This window comes from Danio rerio, chromosome 5, assembly GCF_049306965.1.
Source record: "Danio rerio strain Tuebingen ecotype United States chromosome 5, GRCz12tu, whole genome shotgun sequence".
In the NCBI taxonomy this organism is placed as follows: Eukaryota; Metazoa; Chordata; class Actinopteri; order Cypriniformes; family Danionidae; genus Danio; species Danio rerio.
Window position 1 is genome coordinate 40,268,742 of NC_133180.1, and position 21,449 is coordinate 40,290,190.

Genomic DNA, 21,449 nt, shown 5'->3' on the forward strand with positions numbered 1-21,449 from the left:
AGACGGGGGAGGAGGGCTGTTGAGGTGGGGATCTGTAAAATAAGGTGAATTAAAGCCCTGCATATAACTGGTTAACGTTTTTTGACCACACTTCATTATTATTGTTCAATTATTCGTTTGCTGGAAATTAAAAAGGAATTTAGAAATAGTTTTGATACAAATATTTGTGCTTCAATCAGATAATTTCTAACTAACTATAAATAACCAGAGTTTCTTATCTCAGTATCTTTGTCTTGAAGAATGGGAGATGGGCGACACGGCAGCCCAGTGATTAGCACTGTTGCCTCACAGCAACAATGTCTCAGGTTAAAGTATCTACTAAACTAGTCAACATTTCTGTTTGAAGTTTGCTTGTTCTCCCAGTGCTCAGGTGGGTTTTTCAGTTTCCTCCCACAGTCCAAAATACATGCAACCCAAGTAACTTGAACATACCGAATTAGCATCATAGTCAAGCTTTTAGCAAGCCGTATATCTCTCCTTAGCCATCCTATATCTGTTATTAGCCAGAAATAAGTTGAAGGAGTTAATCAAGATCTACCTAAGCTCAAACTCTCCTCTCGTCCTGCTAACAGGAGGGAGCCCAGGGCTTGAGGATCTTAAAAGCTTAGGGCTTTATCTGGGAACAGCATGCCAAACAAGCTTATTACCAATCTTTAGCTAAGTGCGAACTCTTGAAATCTTTATATGTTGCCACTTAAAATGTCAACCCACTTGGTTTTATTCATTTTAATCACTTTACCAATAATAACATTTTGAAATGATCACTATACTGTAAATGTGATAGGTACATGTCCGTCTAATGTTGCTTCATTTTTACATATTTTTTATACTGAATAATAAAACATTTCACTCATATTTTGACATTTTATTTTTACAAATGCTATTTGAAACATTAAATTGATCCTTGCATTTATTTATTTTTTGTTTCTGGTACAATTCTGTTGTTTGACTGTAAATAATTAAAATTTGTGATATATTTTATTACAATTCTTATTTTATTAATATTAAATAATAATAATCATTTGTATAATTTTGTATTATTTATGTGGATAATTATGCTCAAAGTTGATTCAAATCAACTTAAATTACATTAACAAATTGTTGAAAGTTAGAACATGATTAACTTATCTTAGTAAGTTAGTGTCGCAGGATTATATAATTTTTTTAGAGTGAGATATTTGTTTCTTCAGGTTTTTAGGAAAATAAAAAAGGAACAACACTTATTTGTAAAATGTGTATATAGTCGGTTACAATACAAAAGTCTTTATTATATGTACTTTTAAATGCATTTTTTTATTTTATTTAATAAACAACATGTTGGGATGTGCCTAAAAGATGATCTTTCACACCATGTGGCACAAATTTGTCCTCATAGAATAGGTAGACATGCATATAAACACACAAACATACACACACACACACACACAAACACTGAGCGGGTGTGTAGATCTGGATGTGTTCCATCCACACTGCTGCAGCTGCATAAGAAAAACAGATGCTGAACTCTCCCAAACACCCCGCGTGTCTCATGCTATCTATCAGGGGGAAGAGAGTGGCCATCTCAGCACAGAGACGCTCTGACAAAGACATCTGTAAGATGGCATGGACACACAACCCCGTCTCACACACAAACACACACACACTGAGCTGAGGCCGTTGCCAGACTTCAGGAGCCAGTCTGTTCCTCGTTCAGATGTTCTGAGCAGAAACACAGGATGGCTGGTTGGCAGGATACATTTTGCTTTGTATTTCTACAGATGTGTTCTGACTCAACTGACTAAATAAAGGACCTTTTTTAAAATGGGAAATCTTGAGAATTCTGCTACTAAAAATAATCTTTCTACTCACCTGTTCCAAGTCATATATAGACTATGTTTATATATAAATATTCACTGCTGAACTCAAATCATGGTACAAACCTGTCAACACTGGGATGCAAATAAAAATTAAGGATACCCCCCCCCCCCAGTCACCCAACCCCCCCAAAAAATAGAAAACAAAAATCCCCAAATTACTAAATATGTTCATCTGGAGCTGTTTCATTGTAAATAAATTTTTGAAAGGATCAGTAATATGTTTTATTAATAGTATTATTTACAAAGGATATAAATAAACAAAAAATAGTATACTATAGAAAAGGCTGCAAATAAAATAGATCGTTTAGCCTATTAAAATTGATAGCTATTATAAAGAAATTGAATGAATTATTATTAACCTTTTTCCTCACTGTGTAATTTAAACAATTCTTATTAAAGTGCAGCGACTAAATCACTCATTTAGATTTTTCCTCTGATTACATTAAATAACAGAGGTAGCACTTTAAAAAAGCACACATCTTTAATAACTTTTTATGCTCATTTAAGACTAAATTTGTTGTGTTTACAACATTTTTTTACCAAGATCGACATGATTACAGTTTAAACACGCACGAGTATTCACTTTTGCTTTGCTTCTAATTGCATGTACAGAATCCGCTTGGGAAACAGCATTTATTTGTCAAAATGGGGCGTCTGACAGTCATGCACCACTTACATGAACTGTTTTGAGAATTGCATAGGAAGGGCGAGGGGCAATAAACTTTACTGTTTATTGCCACCCTTTGTTTGAAAATACAGGAGAAATACGGGAAAATACCTTTACGGGATGATAGTGAGATAGAATTGTAAAATACAGGAGAATCCTGGGAAAAACGAGAGGGTTGACATGTATGCGTTGTTTAACATTTTTAAAACAAATCAAATTCATGGATTATTCAATGCCAGCGAAGTCTCCGGTCAATGAAAACAATTATTTTCTATAAAAGTGGGCATACCACCTTTTTTCACAATAAAAAAATCTTTGTCTTACAATGTTTCAACTCAAAATACACCAAAATTCCTTTATTAAAGCTTGGCAAATTTGCACATATTTGCGTGTGAGCAAAAAGACTCTTTTTGTTTATATCCCTTTGAATGCGAATGAGCTACTGCTTTCTAGAAGAGGGCGGAGCTTCTACATTATTCTGCCACTTCAGAAACAACAAAACAAGCTGATCTCAGAGCAAATTTTTAAATCTTAACATGTTTAAACCAGAGTTGGACAATAATGGAAAGGAAAAGATACAGACAAATATATCTACTGTACATGTTGAAGAAAATTCAAGTTGATTACACTTATTGACTAGCATTCTACTGCTATTCAATGCTACTGCTATAAGAGCTAGCCTTTTTAAACAAACAATGATGACAACTGATGCTTTTCTAATGCCATACAGTATGTTAATTTTCTCATACCACAAGAAAAAAATTGTTGAGCAAAAAAGTCATGAAATAATACTTTTACTTTTTATTAACTGTACATAATGTGCACCCTTTCATTCTTATCCATATGCCCATTTAAAAATGCATTGTATTAGTAATATAGTACTCCTAATTTATTGAAAAATGTTATTTTATCTATTCTATATGGTTTCTATTTATATATATATACTATATATATATATATATATATATATATATATATATATATATATATATATATATATATATATATATATATATATATATATATATATACACACACACACACACACACACACACACACACACATACATAGATACATATATATACATACATACATACATACATGCATACATACATGCATATTTACATATATTATATAAATACATATATTTATATAATTATATATACCACGTTGTCCTCACTGGCGTAGATGTCAGTAGGCTATGGTACTTCTAAAATTTTCTGAATTGCTAAAACACAATTCTTGAAAATAGTTCTTCTGTAGTTGGTAACATATCGGAGACTATAAGGGTCTGTATGCGTTCATATATGTTGCATTTAATAATTTATTTTATATAATTGCAGACGTTACAGTAGGCTATTGAACTATCATTGATCAAATCCTGTTCATAAAAAGGTTAGTAAGGAAAATTTATACACAAGTATTTATGTGTATGAAGCATCTGTTTTGTGTGAAGTGCTTCTTATATGATATGTGAATGGCCCGTAGAGCTTTACTTTGACAATTCCTCGAGCGAGAATGACGTTGACTGAAACGTTCTGAAACCATTTAGTACTCGTTTGGCAGTGGAAACACAAGCCTGATATGTGTGACCCTTACCTTACCGTACTGTACCACTCAGTGGAAACGAGCCATTAGGTAGCACCACAGGTATTTCCAGTGTAACAAAACACCCCCCAAAAAGTCAACAATGATGAACACATAAACCCCACTGCCAGCTAGCGTTTAGAAAGTGTTAATGCAGAGCAACACAAATAGAATGCAGAAGTCTAAATGCACGGCTATGCAAAAGGCATACACAGAAGTATAATTCAGCCCTAAGGGGAAGCAGTTTTAAAATAGAATGTCTGTCCTACATTAGTTGACTGAAACCTGCAAGGCCGATTCTTGCACAGGCTTGCAGAGATTTTCCTACTAATATAAAGCAATTGGGTATTCAATTTTTCACATTTTCTAGGTTGTTGGATGCATCTCAAGGACCTGATTATACGGTGTGTATCACTTAATTCAGATTTTTATGATATGTTCTCCCTTTAAGGATAACTTTAGGCAGCTCGCACAATAGCCTCTGTGGTTTTACCGCGCATAAATTATTGCTTTTCTCTCATTTCTTGCAAAAACAGACGGACATTGGGTTTCAGAGAACAATTTGTCTGGTATGGGAATGTGCTCTCGCTGCATGTCCCATATGGCCATTCTTAAGGAGAAACATTTCTGTCACTACTAGTCTCCTGTCCGGCAATGTCAGCCATTCTTAGAGTATTCTTCTCTGCATACAGTACCGTACCAACAGTGTAAATAAATATCATCTCGAACTGATGGCATTTTTTAAAATAAATTGTCAGTAGATCATCTAATATGAGAAGTAGTAATGTAAATGCAAGCGTAATTCATTGTTGTGATATATAAATTATAGTATGATTCAATAATCAAGACTCATTTTAATACACTCACTATGAAAAAAAAGTAATTTAAAAGTTTTTTTTTTTTCGTCTTTGAATAAACAGCATTAATATGATTCAGCTTCTAATGACTGTTCCTTTCATATTTTTTTGATGGATTGACTGGTTTATTGGTTGATTTACTTTATTTTTTCATCTTTCTGTTTCTCTTCTGCTAATAATTTAGCAGATTTGCTTTAACAATGTGAAATTAAATATCTTGCTACAGTGCATGAAGATGAAGAAAGGTGCAGTTGTTATAAAATTAAACCACATTAACTTTGAAATATGTTTCTTAAGTATTTTTATATATTGTAACATTTATATACAAATATATATATACACTCACACTCACACACACACACACACACACACACACAACCACACACACACACACACACACACACACACACACACACACACACACACACACACACACACACACACAAATGATTAACCCCCATGAGATTTTTTTCAGCACATTTCTAAACATAATAATTTTAATAACTCATTTCTGATAACAGATTTATTTTATCTTTGCCATGATGACAGTAAAAAGACTTTCTCCAGAAGAAATAATAATATCAGACATAATGTGAAAATTTCCTTGCTCTGTTAAACATCATTTGGGAAAAAATTAAAATAAAATCTCTAAGGGGGGACAAAAATTCTGACTTCAATTGTATAATTAATATATATATATATATATATATATATATATATATATATATATATATATATATATATATATATATATATATATATATATATATATATATATATATATATATACATACCTGTAAAAAATTGAACATAAAAAAATCCATCAGAATAAATAAGTAAATTCCATGAGAATACATTTTTTCTTATTACTATTTTTATTATTCATTTGAAAAGTACCATCTACTGTACCATAGATGTTCCATCTCCAAAAATCATACATTTCCATCATCATTTCTGTCACCAGTTAACCCTGACCTCTTATTTACTGATTTCAATTTAAGCATTTATTTTTATTGCATACATTTTGACCAATTCGGTCACATTCAATTTAAAAGCTAAAATTCTATTTCTTTTTTAATACATATTAAGGTTCGAAAGGATCTTGGAACAGGAATCGAACTAGGGTCAATGTAAGCACCATAGACAAATACATAGACAGACAGACAGATACTGAATGTAGAAATACATAAATAGCGATCTTTTGATTCTACACATTTACAAGTGTGAATATGTGTCTTGACGTCTTCTTTTGCAGTATATGTAAGGCCTGTGTTTGTTTCATTGCTAATTCTGAGCATCTGTTTGCAGAGATCTACGCTGGGCCTGCAGTGACTCGTGACCCACGCAGATCTGCTGCATGCGTTTTATGGCCTGTGAGACACAGCCATGAAATATACATGCCGAGGCAGAAAAGAGCAGATTCAAAATTATGACTCTAAATTATGCATCACATAGTGGTTGCCAATAAAACAATCGTTGCCAGTAAACACTATACTGGGCAGTCTATGTTATGAGAGAAGATTAAATATGTCTCTCAATTCCAGACCCTGTAAATGTGGCTCATGTAAACGAAAGCTGTATTTTTTACTAGTAGATGGTGATTTTTGGGTTATTTTTACTTTATAAGAGGATATTTTATGACAACTAACTTTTATACCAAATTCTTAAAATACTAAGTTACTTTATCAGTACTTCTTACAGTGGTTGTTATCACTAGTTCCTGAGAAACCCTTTGCAGTACTTACAATGATGACTTTCATCTAATATTTTCTGTAACAAAGCTGGAATGTGATGAATATTAACTAAATTGTTGAATTAATGAATGACAAGTTTTTTCAAAAACAGTTTTATTTCCTATTTGGATTTATGTATTTGCTTTATTTCCTTAAAATTAAGGCACTGTTAGATGCCAGTGCTTCCTGTCATATCCAAACAAAGTTTGGATTGCAAAAAACACATCACAGCCAATAAACAATTTTTTTCCTATGATTTTAAATGATCTTTTAACCTCTGAGTAAAAAGTAGAAGCAGAGTAGGCTTCACTTTTAAATGATAGAATTATAATCCTAATCGAAGTGATGACGGATTTTGAAAGACATTAATCAGCATTGAGTATTACTTTACTGAAAAAATATAGCATTAATGTCTTGATCAACATATGTAATGTTAATTTAACTAATGTTTTTAGAATTTAAAACAAAAAGTTATATGAGATTCAACTTGGTTCAATGTAATTAGAAATGACTTGTCAAGTTCATTTGATTTAACTTAAAGAAAAAACATAAGGTATAAAGTGTTAGTATAAGATAGCGGTTCTGACAATGGAGTTGAGGATCCAAATGCAGCGTCTATATTGACAAGAGTAATTAGGCAGGCAATGGCCAATAACAGGAGCAATGTGTACATAAAGGGCAATCCAAAAGAGAAATCGTAAAAAGAGATTCAAAGAGATCGGTCCAGGTGTCTATAACAACAAGAAATCTTAGCAAAATCTGTGTGTTTGTGTGTGTGTGTGCTGTTTATATGGTTCATCTGATTGGTCCATTATGAGCTTCCAGCTGTGTTAGTCCAATCAGGGAGAGAACTGGAACTGATGTATGTGAGGTGCATGTTGGGATTTGTAGTTCTTATCAGTGGCAGATAGGTAGTTCTCCAATGATCTACAACTGCTAGACTGCTAGGTGATCGTGACAATAAACTTAACTAAGGTATGACTTTATTCCCAGTTCAGACTTACGATATAGGCAAAACATAGCACAAGATCAGAGAATTCACAATCGCAGAATTCAGTGAGCAAGCAATCAAATGCACTGAAAAAAAGATTGCCAATGTCAACATCTAGAAAGCACCTATGATTTGCCATTTAATTCATTATCTCAACAGAAACATGACACTTTTTTAAAACTTGTACAAAAAGGCTAGATTTAAAACCATTGCGACAAATTAACATAATTTTTGCATTTCACTTCAATGCTACAGTCATAGTAGGTTTTGTTTAACTGTGCAGGCTTTTTTTAGGCAAATGCGTTGAATGAATTAAGTAAATGGGCACTATGTAATTTCCATGACTGGTTGATTTGACTGATTGATTGACTGACTGACTGACTGACTGACCAACTGACTGACTTGACTGCATTTTCACACCCACTTGGTAACGTTCTTTTAACGCAGAACAAAAAATGTGATATAAGCACATTTATAAAACGTTAGTTCCATTAGTTCCACTGTTCCTATCATGCACAGCATACACACCTGCTGGAAACAGAAGTAAACGAGCTGACATACGACTTCATAAGCAGTAGTGAATGGTGGGCTGTTGGTTTCACCATAGCGCTTCAGTCACAATCAATAATGGCGCTCTTGTTCTAAATGCAGTATGTAGACAGTTAATTATAAGCCAGCCTTTGGTTTTAGAGTTAATTAATTTTCAAAGTGCATCAATTATAAGCTAATTGGGTTACATGGCTAGACCCTGAGGAGCAGCCATTGAAGAATAAAGAAACCACTGTCCTCTGCTTCAGTTTCTTTGTGCTTATCAAACACAGATGCCGCATGATGCCTTGATTTATTGTTTACAGTGGATTTTGAGCATCTGTAGTTTGAGCCCAGTGGAAAAAAAGGCAATGAGAATGCTTGTGCAAATTCAACTGCACCAATATAACAGACAATTAAATGACTTAATAAAACATATTTAAATGAGTACATGGCATCTGAAAAATAGTTAATGGTTTTTCGTTAATTTACTTTCTAAAGAAATTATATATTTTGCTATTACTTCTTTTTGTCATCCATTAATCTCAATCATTATTCATTAATCGAACAATTATTGGTACTGTTTTTATTCATACTTTATCCATTTACATTTTGAGTATTTTAAATAATAAAATTTTAAGTGTCTATACATTTTCATTTATTTTTTATATTTTAGTCAAATTAAAATCCTAATAAAAATTCCATTGATAATATTTTAGATTTTAGAAGAAAAAATATTAGAGCTGGGCAAAAAAAAAAAAAAATCAAGATTTAGCGCATCCAAAATAAAAGTTTGTTTTGTCATAATCTAAGTATATGTACACACATGTATGCATATGTTTGAGAAAATGTTTATTTATAGACAGTATATTTATATTTAGATACAAAATATGTAAATACAATACAAATTATTAATAAATTTAAATCTTAATCTATTTAAGAAAATTATTTTGTATAGTTTTGTTTTCATGTATGTGTTTATCATTCTATGCTTGTGTATATACACACATACAGTTGAATTCAGAATTATTAGCCCCTTTGATTTTTTTTTTTCTTTTTGAAATATTTCCCAAACGATGTTCAACAGAACAAGGACATTTTCACAGTATGTCTGATAATATTTTTTTCTTCTGGAGAAAGTCTTATTTATTTTATTTTGGCTAGAATAAAAGCGGTTTTAATTGTTTTAAACAATTTTAAGGATTTAAGGATATTATTAGCCCCTTTAAGCTAAATTTATTTTTCAATAGTCAACAGAACAAACCATCATTATACATGAACTTGCCTAATTACCCTAACCTGTCTTGTTAACCTAATTAACCTAGTTAAGCATTCAAATGTCACTTTAAGCTGTATAGAAGTGTCTAGAAAAATATCTAGTAAAATATTATTTACTGTCATCATGGCAAAGATAAAATAAATCAGTTATTAGAAATCAGTTATTAAAACTATTATGTTTAGAAATGTGCTGAAAAAAAATCGTCTCTCCGTTAAACAGAAACTGGGGGAAAAAAATAAACAGGGGGGCTAATAATTCTGACTGGCTGACTGACTGACTACACACACACACACACACACACACACACACACACACACACACACACACACACACACACACACACACACACACACACACACACACACACACACACACACACGCACACACACACACAAGGCTGAGTCCCTTAGTGCCCCACCAGTAACAATATACAGACATATCGCACTGCTACTCATGTGATATTGTGTTTATACAACAGTTTGAAAGTGGTTTTGTAAGAGGAACTACTTTCTTCCGCCATTTATACACATATGCAGCTGACGTCAGAACAGCAGAAAGCATTGCTACTTCCCCAATGTCATTTTAGAGCTAGTGTTTGAATGATTCTCTAGCGCAATGTCTAAAGTGATGACAAAACAGGTGATTTTGCTGACATTGATTATACGACTGAACAGCATGTAATGCTATCAGTCTGCAGAGATTTCCTAGTATTTCTCTGTTGCAATCGAGATATTACAATAATTAAACCCTGAAAAAGCCAAAGTAACACAATCACTACTAGATTACTGTTGTGTTTGGGATAAGGAAAAACGGTAAACACATGCAGGCATTTCCTCTGTCTTTCTGTTTACTTAACTAGTCTGCAGTAACAAAAACAGGAGATGTATTAGAAACAAACAGATGGCCAACCAAAACGTAACTCAAGAGTTTTACACAAAATACACACATTCCTGATATGCGGGTCTGGTGTCACACTCAATACACTACAATTATACGGTAGAAATGCAGCCCTACAGCATACAAAAAAGAGAGCTATTTACTTAGAATGTCACTTACCCATTTTATAATGATTTGATCAGCTGTAGTTTGAAAATACGCAGATCTTTTCTCCTCTAAAGGATTATTAGGAGGTCTCTGTCACCATCTTGTGAATGGACGATGTCAACCGTCTTTGCTCTGCTCAGTATGACAGGCTGATGGATGCTGATGCGCTGTATCCCTGAAAAAATAAAAATTTAAAATAGGCACTATCCTTATAAATAAACTGTACAGTTGCCATCTAAACAACTACATTCTTGCCTAAAAAGCCTTAAAAGTACATTATGTTGTCCAACAGCTGCAATATTTGTCAAACTGTAGTGAGTTTATTGATCTGCTGTCACTCTATGTGGGCGGAGTAATACAGAAGAGTGAGGAAGCTGTATGAGTTCTGATACTGCAGAATATTGCACGGCTATCAGACAGGCTATTAGATTCGAGAACCAGTCAGAACTGTTGTATTTATTTATTTTATTTTTTACACACACACACACACGCACGCACGCACGCACGCACGCACGCACGCGCACACGCGCACACACACACACACACACACACACACACACACACACACATACATACACAAACATTATGTTAAAACAAACTTTTATTTATTTATTAATCGTGATAAATTTTTGCCCAGCACTAAAAATATTGTTTTTTTTTATCATTTGTTTGTTTGTTTTTGACTGATTCAGTCCAACAATAAAGGCATCATGTAATCCTCTGTCAGTTTCCTGACTGTTGTTTACTCCACTTGACCATCAGTTGTGGTCCAGCAGATTGGTTGGGACAGACTTTAACATGTCACTGGGTTTTGGTGCTATGAAAAAGGATGACCTTCAAATAATGAGATGTGCCTGCAGGGCCTCTCGCCTGCCTGTAAAGAACTCCACAGCTGTGTGTGTGTCTCTCTTTCTCTCTTTTCACTCTGTCTTTCTCTCCATCTCTCACCTGGTGTGCCCTGGGGTGCAGGATCGAGAGAAGCGCCAGTGATCTACACCCCCAACCTTCGTCTCCAGCCCCAAACAACAGAGAAAAGAGAAAGAGAGAGAAAAAAAACACTGCATCCTGGAGAATAAACAGCAGGCATCAGGGGATTCTCCCCGCTTCGTATGCAGACTGTAGGATAATAATGGCATTGATGTAATCTGATTTTACATATTTGAGGATTTTAAAAAATGGTTTTATCATTTTTGTTTAGGATGAGTTTAAACCCTATCAGCAACGGTTATCTACTCCTTCCTTATTAATTTATTCATTCATTCATTTTTATTGACATACTGTAGCTCTGACAGCGCATTAACACATTTTGTTTTTATTTTTTTCAAATATTTCCATTGTTCATTGACGGTACAATTGTGGTCGAACTTTGATTCCTAGATGTTTACAGCTTTTGATTAATATTGGATTATTTGAGATAATATGGATAAGCTTAGGTGATTTCAAAATAACAGATTAATCTGACCGGACATGTGATTGTTAAAATAGACATAAATGCAATTTACACAAGGATTGAAAATAAAAGGTGTGCTCTGTTTTTGAAAAGCTGACACCATAAAAATAAGCTGTGTAAAAATAAATGCAGTGCTTTAAAGTGATAAAGTGACAAATAGAGATGGTGAAGCTGCCCGTCCAGTTTTTAATTTCATTTCCCTGATGCCGTCGTAGATCAGCGCATAGCTGGCTTTACTAATGAACTTTTAGAAGAGATGTGCTTCATAAAACTGAAATTCATGGCTTGATCTCTTCCGTTGAGGGCGTGGAGTCTGTGAACCTACAGTATGTAATATTGATTGATGAAGAAATCTATCACATCGATCGTGAACATTTTCCACAATGAAAATGATTGAATTACAGCAGTTTGGCCTTTAATGGATCTTTGGCTCATAAAAGGTAAGACATAAAGTCTGCTTCAGACCTGCTCAATTAAAGATAGGAGGCTGCTGGTCAACCCTCGGCCTCTGGGGACATGAGTTATGGACAACACTGCAGATTTTGAGTTCAAGTACTTCTGCAAAATAAAAAAAACAGACTGTTGAAGTCAACAAGTCCTTTGAGCTCATATGTACATAATACATTAATAATTTCAGGTGTTTTGAGTATTTTTGGCTTTTCATGAAATGCGTTCTCAGTCTAATGTAAAGGAAACTCCCAAAACACACTTGTGTTTTCAAAACACACTTGTGTTCCCAAAACACACAGTGTTTCAATTTGTCTGTAAATTTAAATGGCACTGCATATATTAAAGGCTGTTTTCTCAAAATAAGTTTCCCTACTGCACTGAGCCTTAAATCTCCATTTTAGCAGCACTTAAAACTTAACAACTGATTTATTTATCATCATTCTGTTTGCTGAAAGCTTTTTTCCCATTTCCTAAAGAATATGCTCTTACAAAATGTGCTTGATTACTATTCTATAAAAATCTAAAATAATAATGGGCGGCACGGTGGCTCAGTGGATTGCACTGTCGCCTCAGAGCAAGGTCACTGGTTCAAGTCCCAGCTGGGCCATTTGGCATTTCTTTGTAGAGTTTGCATGTTCTCACCGTGTTTGCATGGGTTTCCTCCAAATGCATGCGCTATAACTGAATTGGCCATAGTATATGAGTGTGAATTTGAGAGTGTATGGGTGTTTTCCATTACTAGGTTGCAGCTGGAAAAGCATCCACTGTGTAAAACAAATGCCAAAACAGTTGGCGGTTCATTCCGCTGTAATGACCCCTGATATACAAGTTATATATTATATATAATAATAACAACATTAACAACAATATTAATAATAATGATATATAAATAAATAATATTAGGCCAGTTTACAGTATTTTCTTAAATATGGAGTTAAATATGGAATTAAAAGACAATTTAAATACCCTCCGAAAAAACATTTAACTATAACGTAAAAAAAAACAAGAATTTCAAACATGACTTAATCCAATGTTCAGAAAAAAGTTAAGCAAATTGATGGATTTTTAAGGAAATCATGCATAATTTGCACATTTTTCATACATTTTTTTGGGACTTGTCATTTGAAATGTAATCAGAGAACTGATTAAACATCTTATAGTGAAAGATGTTTAATCTCATGCAGAATGAATGCCACTGCAGATGCTCTGCGATACTGTAGCTCTATACTGTATATGCTGCATGTGTACGCTTATATCCAAGCCTAGTTTAGAGAAACACTGACCACCTGGGCTATGACTAATCCACACACACACGCATACACACCAGCAGCACACACACACACACACACACACACACAAACAGTTTGCTGCTGTGGTTGCTTCAAACGCTGTTTTTGTGCACATCATAATCACATAACACATTGCAGCTGTTGGCTGTTAAGGATTATGGCGAAGGTGACGTTAGCCGAGGGATTAACGTATTTTCATTTCACCAGCATTTTATGTCATAATAAGTGAAACTGTTTGGTAGAATAAATATTAAATCAGTGCTGGGATTTTATTATGATTCAGAATTTTTGCGGGTTACACTTGTGACTATTTAACACACGCTGATTATGGCAGTGTTTTCAAAAATGCTAATGAGCTATTTATTTTACATAAAATAAAAACAAATTGTAACCAGAAACAGTCAGGCCCCCCAAAATGATAAATAAATAAATAAAAATAGATAAAAAAAATAAAATTTAAAAATTTAAAAAATTAAATAAATAAATATAAATTAATTAATTAATTTATTTATTTATTAATTAAAATATAAAAAATAATAAAATAAATAAATTAATTAATTAATATAGATAAAAAATATAATAAATGAATTAATTAATTAAAATAGACAAAAAATAAAATAAATAAATAAAAATAAATAAATAAAAAAGATAAACAAATATAATTGAGTATTATAATAGCTTTGTGTGATGTAAATCAGTAAATCAGTTGACGATCTGGTGTAAAGTATCATACAGTTACTCTACATTTAATTATAAGTAAAATAATTATAACAATAATGTTGCATATTGACATTTAAAATAGTAAATCATATAATTATGTATTTTACTGAATTACAACGAGGCATTACACAACACTGTTTTCAACTAAAATCAGAGGAAAATAAACGTTTTAAAGATTTTGCCCATCTATTTTCACAACAGTGGTGTTTTTTGGCCTGAAAACTCAAACTTTTAAAATCCTTGGTCACACTTTATTTTGATGGTCTGTTTGTTGAATTTCATTTACATTGCATCTTCATCCCAACTAATTCTCATTAGATTATAAGTAGACCTGTTAGGGTTAGTGTAAGTTGACATGTATGTGTAAATTTTCTCATAGTCACTTAAATGTGTATTGAAGGAGCAGCATCAACAGATATTAAGCAGAGAGTCAACTAATACTCAAATGGACCATCAAAATAAAGTTATACCAAATCCTTCCTATGTGATCCTAATTAGTTTACCTCTTGCATATTATAATAAAAAAGCCTTTTAAAAGTCTTTGTTTGCATGTTACCTTACAGTCATGTGTAAATGCTAGACAACCAACACAACAACATGCGCATGTGGAGATGCATAACATTTCTTTACAAAGTGATGTGTCCAACTACTAGCTTGGCATGCATAATATAGCACTTCAGCTGTTTTTGTGGATCAGTGTGATTGTGAATCTTTTAGACAAAATAATGTAACTTTTCAAAAATGCAAAAGAAAAACTTTTAATTTTTGTGCATTGTTCTTTTTCAGGATTTTTAATAAAGTGTAATAAGTTTAAAAGAATAACAAACATTTAAAATAAATCTTTTATTAATTTTTCTATAGCAGAGATGGCCAAACAAGGGCCCACACTAGAACACACTCCACTGTGTTATAAATGTGATTGTTTGGTTTTATTGCAATAAGTTAGCATTTCAAAACGAATACTGAATTAGTTCATTTGATTTATAGTTATGGTTTCTTTTTATTTTGAATTATTATGAATACAATTTTTAGTTTTTGGCCATTCATACTTAAAAGTCACCCCTGGTCTAAAGATTTAACATATCCCTGCTAAGTTAAAGAAAATGAAATCATACTAATTACAAACTTTTAAATAGTAGTGTATAATAAATATAATAATAATAATAATAATAATAATAATAATAATAATAATAATAATAATAATAATAGTAATAATAATAATAATAATAATAATAATAATAATAATTTATTGCTATTATAAGAACCAAATAAAAAGAGAAACAGGAGAAAATAAAATAATCTAAAAGAAATGGGAGGAAAATATCAGAATTCAGATTATTATTTTCATTTTTTGCTTGTTTTTTTTTTTATTTTTGTCCTAAAGCTTTGACATTGACTAAAGGTTATAAACATGTTGTCACTGAACTGTTGGTATGTTTGTGTTTTCATCTCAACAATGCCATTGTCCAGAACATATCTGTTTGTTTTGCAGATTAACCCTGGTAAAGGTAGCAGGTTGATACTGGTGGATCTTTGCATTTTTCCGCTGCTCACTGACCCAATTCATTAGATAAGACGGCTTGCGTTCACCCCACCTTGTGCCTCTACCATTCACTGAGGATCAGGCATTTATAATCCCTGGATTTTATATCCACCAAAACAGCTTGGTCCCATCAGCAAATTGCGATGGCATATGGTATAGGTTTATGATTCATCTGGCACTTGCATAGCAATGAGGCCCCATCATCCGTCAAAAAACACAGGGAAAATATCGTAATGTTAAATGATGCCAGCGACTGGGAGAGGTGCTGCTGGGCGCGTGGGCGGCCCGTGTTTGTGCTCAGAGAACTTGGAGCATCTGAGGTAGTAAAGCGCCTCCTCTCAGTGCATGTCTGCGGTGGGTAGGCTGCATTATGGGCACTGTTGGCTGAGAGCGACTCCACTGGAATAGTCTACGTTTCTCTAACGGCCCTCGTAAATGACAATTAGAGCATTGTCCGACATGTGTCGCCGACCACTATACAGTTGATCTGAAAGTAATTCATCTCTTGATCACACACTTTACTGCAAGAATAAATAAATCTTCACCTACTGTGTAGAAACTTTTCATTAAGAAATTTTCATTAAGAAATTGCTGAGAAAACGGAGAAGCAGCCAAAAGTGTATTTATATCTTTGCTCTTTATCGAAGTACTGTAGGCAGATTAGGGATGCAACAATAAAGTTAGCTCACGGTTTATTACATACCTGCTGAAAAAATGCGAGACTGTAGTCTGTAACGCGGATCGAGTGCTTTTATAAAATGACAAAAGCTTGCATCTCCAATCACCGAAAACGGCTGCAAATCATTAGCAATAAACACCCGCACTGACTTTGTTTTTTTATGTGTTTCTCTGAACCAGTTGGGTAGATTCAGCGAGAGACTGTTGCTATTTGGAGGACTTTATTACCTTCTCTGCTATCCTGCCTTCAGACAGTGATATTGCTGGGTGATGGCGCTACAGATGTGCAATCAGGGTTATACGTGTAAAACAATACTTGCACACAGTTATTTTTTGTTGACCATTTTTTCTTTTATTGGCATTATGCTTACCGGCAAAACCGAAATGTCCCCACACTGCTGATTTGAAAGACGCCGGCGCTTTCTCATACTGTTGCCTCACTTCGCCGGCGCCGTACTGTGGCCTCAGCCTCACTTCACCGCCGCTCGCAATGTTAAAGTGTGGAATGATGATCAAGCGCCCCCTAACTTTAGAGCATAGTGATTGGATATTTACTCACGGGAAGGAGTTTCCTCATCTCAGCTTATGGATTCAGAGGCACAAACAGTCAATTCGGGGAGATATAAAACACACATAAATTATTTAAACGCAAAACCGAGAAAAACGCAATTCACAAGTTTTGAACCGTGGAGGTCATACCAAACGTTTAATATTATATTGAGAACCGTGGCATCCCTAATGTAGATGTAATGGGTATTTTGTGTAGTGCAGATACGACAATTTATAGTTGTGCTCGAGTAAAACTATTTTTGTTTTGCTCTGTAAATTACTGATGATACTTCTGCTAAATTTAAAATAAAATGCTTTCATTTAGAGTATGAAAAGAATAACCTGCCAAATGGTCAATAAATAAATAAATACAGTATACTTGGGTTGCACAGTTTAACGGTACTTCTGTAACACAGCAATACTCTGGCTCCAAAATACTGGTGGTGCCACTGTAGTTTGTAAACGGTAGTATCATCATTAAAGGTTTTACAATATGTTATATGTGGAAAAGTCAATGCTGAAACATTTGTGCCAGCAAATAATCAATAGATCACTTTATTTTACTTTCTTTTTAACTGTCTTTAATCGATTCATAGTTTGCTGCAGTCATGACAGATCATATAGCGTGATAATTTATTTATTTTATTATTATTATTGCAATAACAACAAAAGAGTCACAGTAAATACAAAAAAGCAGAGAAAGTCTGTACAAACATTACATTTTCAATAATAAGTGAATGGAATGTAAGTATTATGACATATAAAATATAGTATTTCTGACAATTTGCTTTATTTTGTAGATTTACGTTATGAATAAATACAGTATTGCGATACTACTTGGGATCGTTATACTTTAGCTGGTATAGTATCGTGGCCTGAATTGATGGTATCGTGACAATCCTACAGTACACACATCAGTGTTGGGCAATAACATGTTACAAGTAATGTGTTACTGAAACAGCATTACTTTTAACAGTAACTAATACTCTAACGCAATACTTTTAAAATATATTATCTCCGTTATCCTTACAATATAATGCGATTGTCCATTACTTGGTAAAATAATTAATTTTGGCTACTGTCTAGCCTACATCTTCCTGTTTACAGCGGCGTACCATTGTGAAAATGGTGGATGCCAACCAACCACTGTAGGGAAGATGTGTCGTGTATGAGGTAGTAGACTGAACAAAAGTCAAGCAAAAGTAGAGAGACCGGGTGCCTGCGACAGAGGCCAAGTGTGCACGAAAGAGACCAGGAGCACACGAGAAAGAGACCAAACACGAGAGACTATTAAAGTTACCATTATTAATTACTATTACTAATACTACTAGGTTTTTTGTTTCAAATAAATAAGCACACATTTGTTATTTTTTTGTATTATATAATTGATTAGTTTAGAAGAGGCAGCTGTTATGTTTTTGTTTTGTTTAAAATGCAGAAAATGTATGGTTTTCTAAAACAGCAGTTTTTAGTGGCGAGTTTCACTAAATTGATTCTGAATGATAATTCAGATTACTTTTATTTATTTAATTCATAGAGGTATAGTGTTTGTTGTATATTGTTGCTAGTTTCCATTCTCAAGCTGTGAAAGAACATGTTTAAGGGTTAAATGCAACAACTTTTTATAAAGCCCAAGCAACTTTAGTTTTTGCTTTTTTGGGTTTCTGAATATATTATTCAGCTGGTTTATCAGCTTGTGGTATTTTCATTCTTGTGCTGCTGGTCTGACTTAAATAAATTAGAGTTTGAAACTTACTTTTTATCGTGTTATTTAGTTGTGAGAATGCAAATGAATTAAAACTTTCTCCATGTGAATTAAAAAATCTCCATGCACCACTGAAGTGACATTATAAGGGGATTAATGGGAGCATTAAAGTGTTTTATTTTATTTTTTTTTGAAAAGTAACTCAAAATTTACTTTTAACAGTGATGCATTACTTTTTGGTGTAATTAATCAATAAAGTAATTAAGTTACTTTTTGAATGAAGTAACTTATCTAAGTTAGTAACTGCAACTAATTACTGTTTTTCAGTAACAAGCACTGATACACATATTCAGTCCAAATAAAATTAATAGTTTTTTTTTTTTTTTTGCAACCTATATTATCAAAAAACTCACCTTGTAGTAATGTTGTAGAATCTTTCACTGCTTCCTTCAGTCGTCTGTCTCGTTCTGCATCATGGCTTTACTCGAGTCTGCTGTAACTGAGCGTGTTTGCAAACTCGTGTCTGGAAATCTGGGAACTTTTTCGAGTAGCTTAACTTACTGTACTTACCAACACATGCCCCTACGAACTGAGCATATAAACAAGTCGGCAGCAAAAATCAATCGCGCTACAAAGACACCAAAACCGTCCGTGTTTAGGTATAATGCGAATCATATACGGCCTATTTCACATGTTATGGCGACGTTACGTAAGACGTCACGTTGCTATAGCAATGACGTGCCAGACTAATATAATTTTTTCCAATTTCGTTAATTTTGTACGTATTTATATTAATTACGACTGCATTTATCGATCACGTTGTTGCTGTTGATACAAAAATGCGAGGTGAACAACAGCATAAAACTTTTTTTTTTTTTTAAGAACTCTGCTCTGTTGTTCCAGGTTTAAGTTTAATGTTTGATTTTGTTTCAAACCATAGACTGTAAAAATGGTTTCAGCATGCTTACTGAGGAATGAGCAGAAGAGTGACTGCTTATTAAAATGTTTGAAACAAAAGTAAAACGAACCCAGTAATATTGCATAGCAATTAAATAACCTTTTTGCATTTTGTCAAAATAACTTGAAGTGATAACTCCCTCAATTATAACCCTCATGAAAACATGCTTTAGTAATGTGAAGTAAATACTATAATGTTAATTAAAATGTAGTGTTTCAGAACATATAATATGCTTGAATTAGCCTATACTGTATGTTGTGTTAATGTGCTTGTCCCTGTGGCAATACAACTATGGTCATATAAACAAATTCTAATATTGTACATTTTCTACAAGTATATTATACACACTACAGCTTACAATTTAAAACTAAAGAACACTACCTGACAAATGTCTTGTTGATCCCAGTTGTAAGAGCAACAAACAAAAACTTGACTTCTAGTTGATCATTTGGAAAACTGGCTGAAGGTAGATTTTTCTGATCAATCATCTGTTGTACTGCATCCCAATCATCACAAAAACAGCATCAGACCTATTGGAGCCCACATGGACTCAATAGTCTCACAGAAATCTGTCAAGTTTGGTGAAGGAAAAATTATGGTTTGGTGTTACATTCAGTATGGGTCATGCGAGAGATCTGCAGAGTGGATGGTAACATTAACAGCCTGAGATATCAAGTCATTTGTGCTGCCCATTACATTACAAACCACAGGGGAGGGCAAACTTCTCAGCAGGATAGCGCTCCTTCTACTACTTCAGCCTCAACATCAAAGTTCCTGAAAGCAAAGAAGGTCAAGGTGCTTCGGGATTGGCCAGCCCAGTCACCAGATATGAACAATATTGAGCATGTCTGGGGTAAGATGAAGGAGGCATTGAAGATGAATTCAAAGAATCTTGATGAGCTCTGAGAGTCCTGCAAGAACGCTTTTTTTGCCATTCGAGATGACTTTATTAATGAGTTATTTGAGTCATTGCAGAATTGTATGAATGCAGTCGTCCAAGCTCATAGGAGTCATACACAATAGTTCTGTTTCCACTGCACCATTACTTTATAGTCTTCTTTTCTTTTTTCAGCTTAGTTTCTTTTTTTTAATCTGGGGTCGCCACAGCGAAATTAACCGCCAACCTATCTAGCATATGTTTTACGCAGCGGATGCCCTTCCAGCCACAACCCATCACTGGGAAACACAGACTCATTTACACACATACACTACGAACAATTTAGCCCACCCAATTCACCCATACCTAAAGTCTTTGGACTTGTGGGGGAAACCGGAGCACTCGAAGGAAACCCAAGGAAACAACACAGGGAGAACATGCAAACTCCACACAGAAATGTTAACTGACCCAGCTGAGGCTCGGACTAGCAACCTTCTAGTTGTGAGGCAAACGTGCTACCCTCTGCACCACCGCACCGCCTACTTTATATTCTATACTGTACATTATTTCTATTAAGTGACAAGACTTTTGTCTAAGCAAAGTCAGACCTTATTGTCCTAATTAAATAACTGAAAATCAAGGCCTGATCATATTTTATTTTGGTAAATTAAACATAATCTAGAAGCC

The 21,449-nt window shown here is 33.7% G+C and overlaps 1 protein-coding gene across 17 annotated transcripts in view; it reads right to left on the reverse strand.

Annotated features, from left to right (window-relative positions):
* Positions 1-19,651, reverse strand: part of paqr3a (progestin and adipoQ receptor family member IIIa) — a 228,738-nt gene extending 209,087 nt beyond the window's left edge. For 3 of the 17 annotated variants that reach the window (XM_073950044.1, XM_073950046.1, XM_073950034.1), the window contains exons 1-4: positions 19,498-19,651; positions 19,341-19,426; positions 12,459-12,551; positions 10,556-10,718 (exon numbers count right to left, since the gene is read on the reverse strand). The gene's annotated coding sequence lies outside the window, so the exon portion shown is untranslated. Of the gene's footprint in view, positions 1-10,555; positions 10,719-12,458; positions 12,552-19,340 lie in introns of all 17 variants that reach the window. The other 14 variants (XM_073950045.1, XM_073950037.1, XM_073950035.1 and 11 more) reach the window with 7 other exon arrangements.
* Between the last annotated feature and the right edge of the window lie 1,798 nt (positions 19,652-21,449).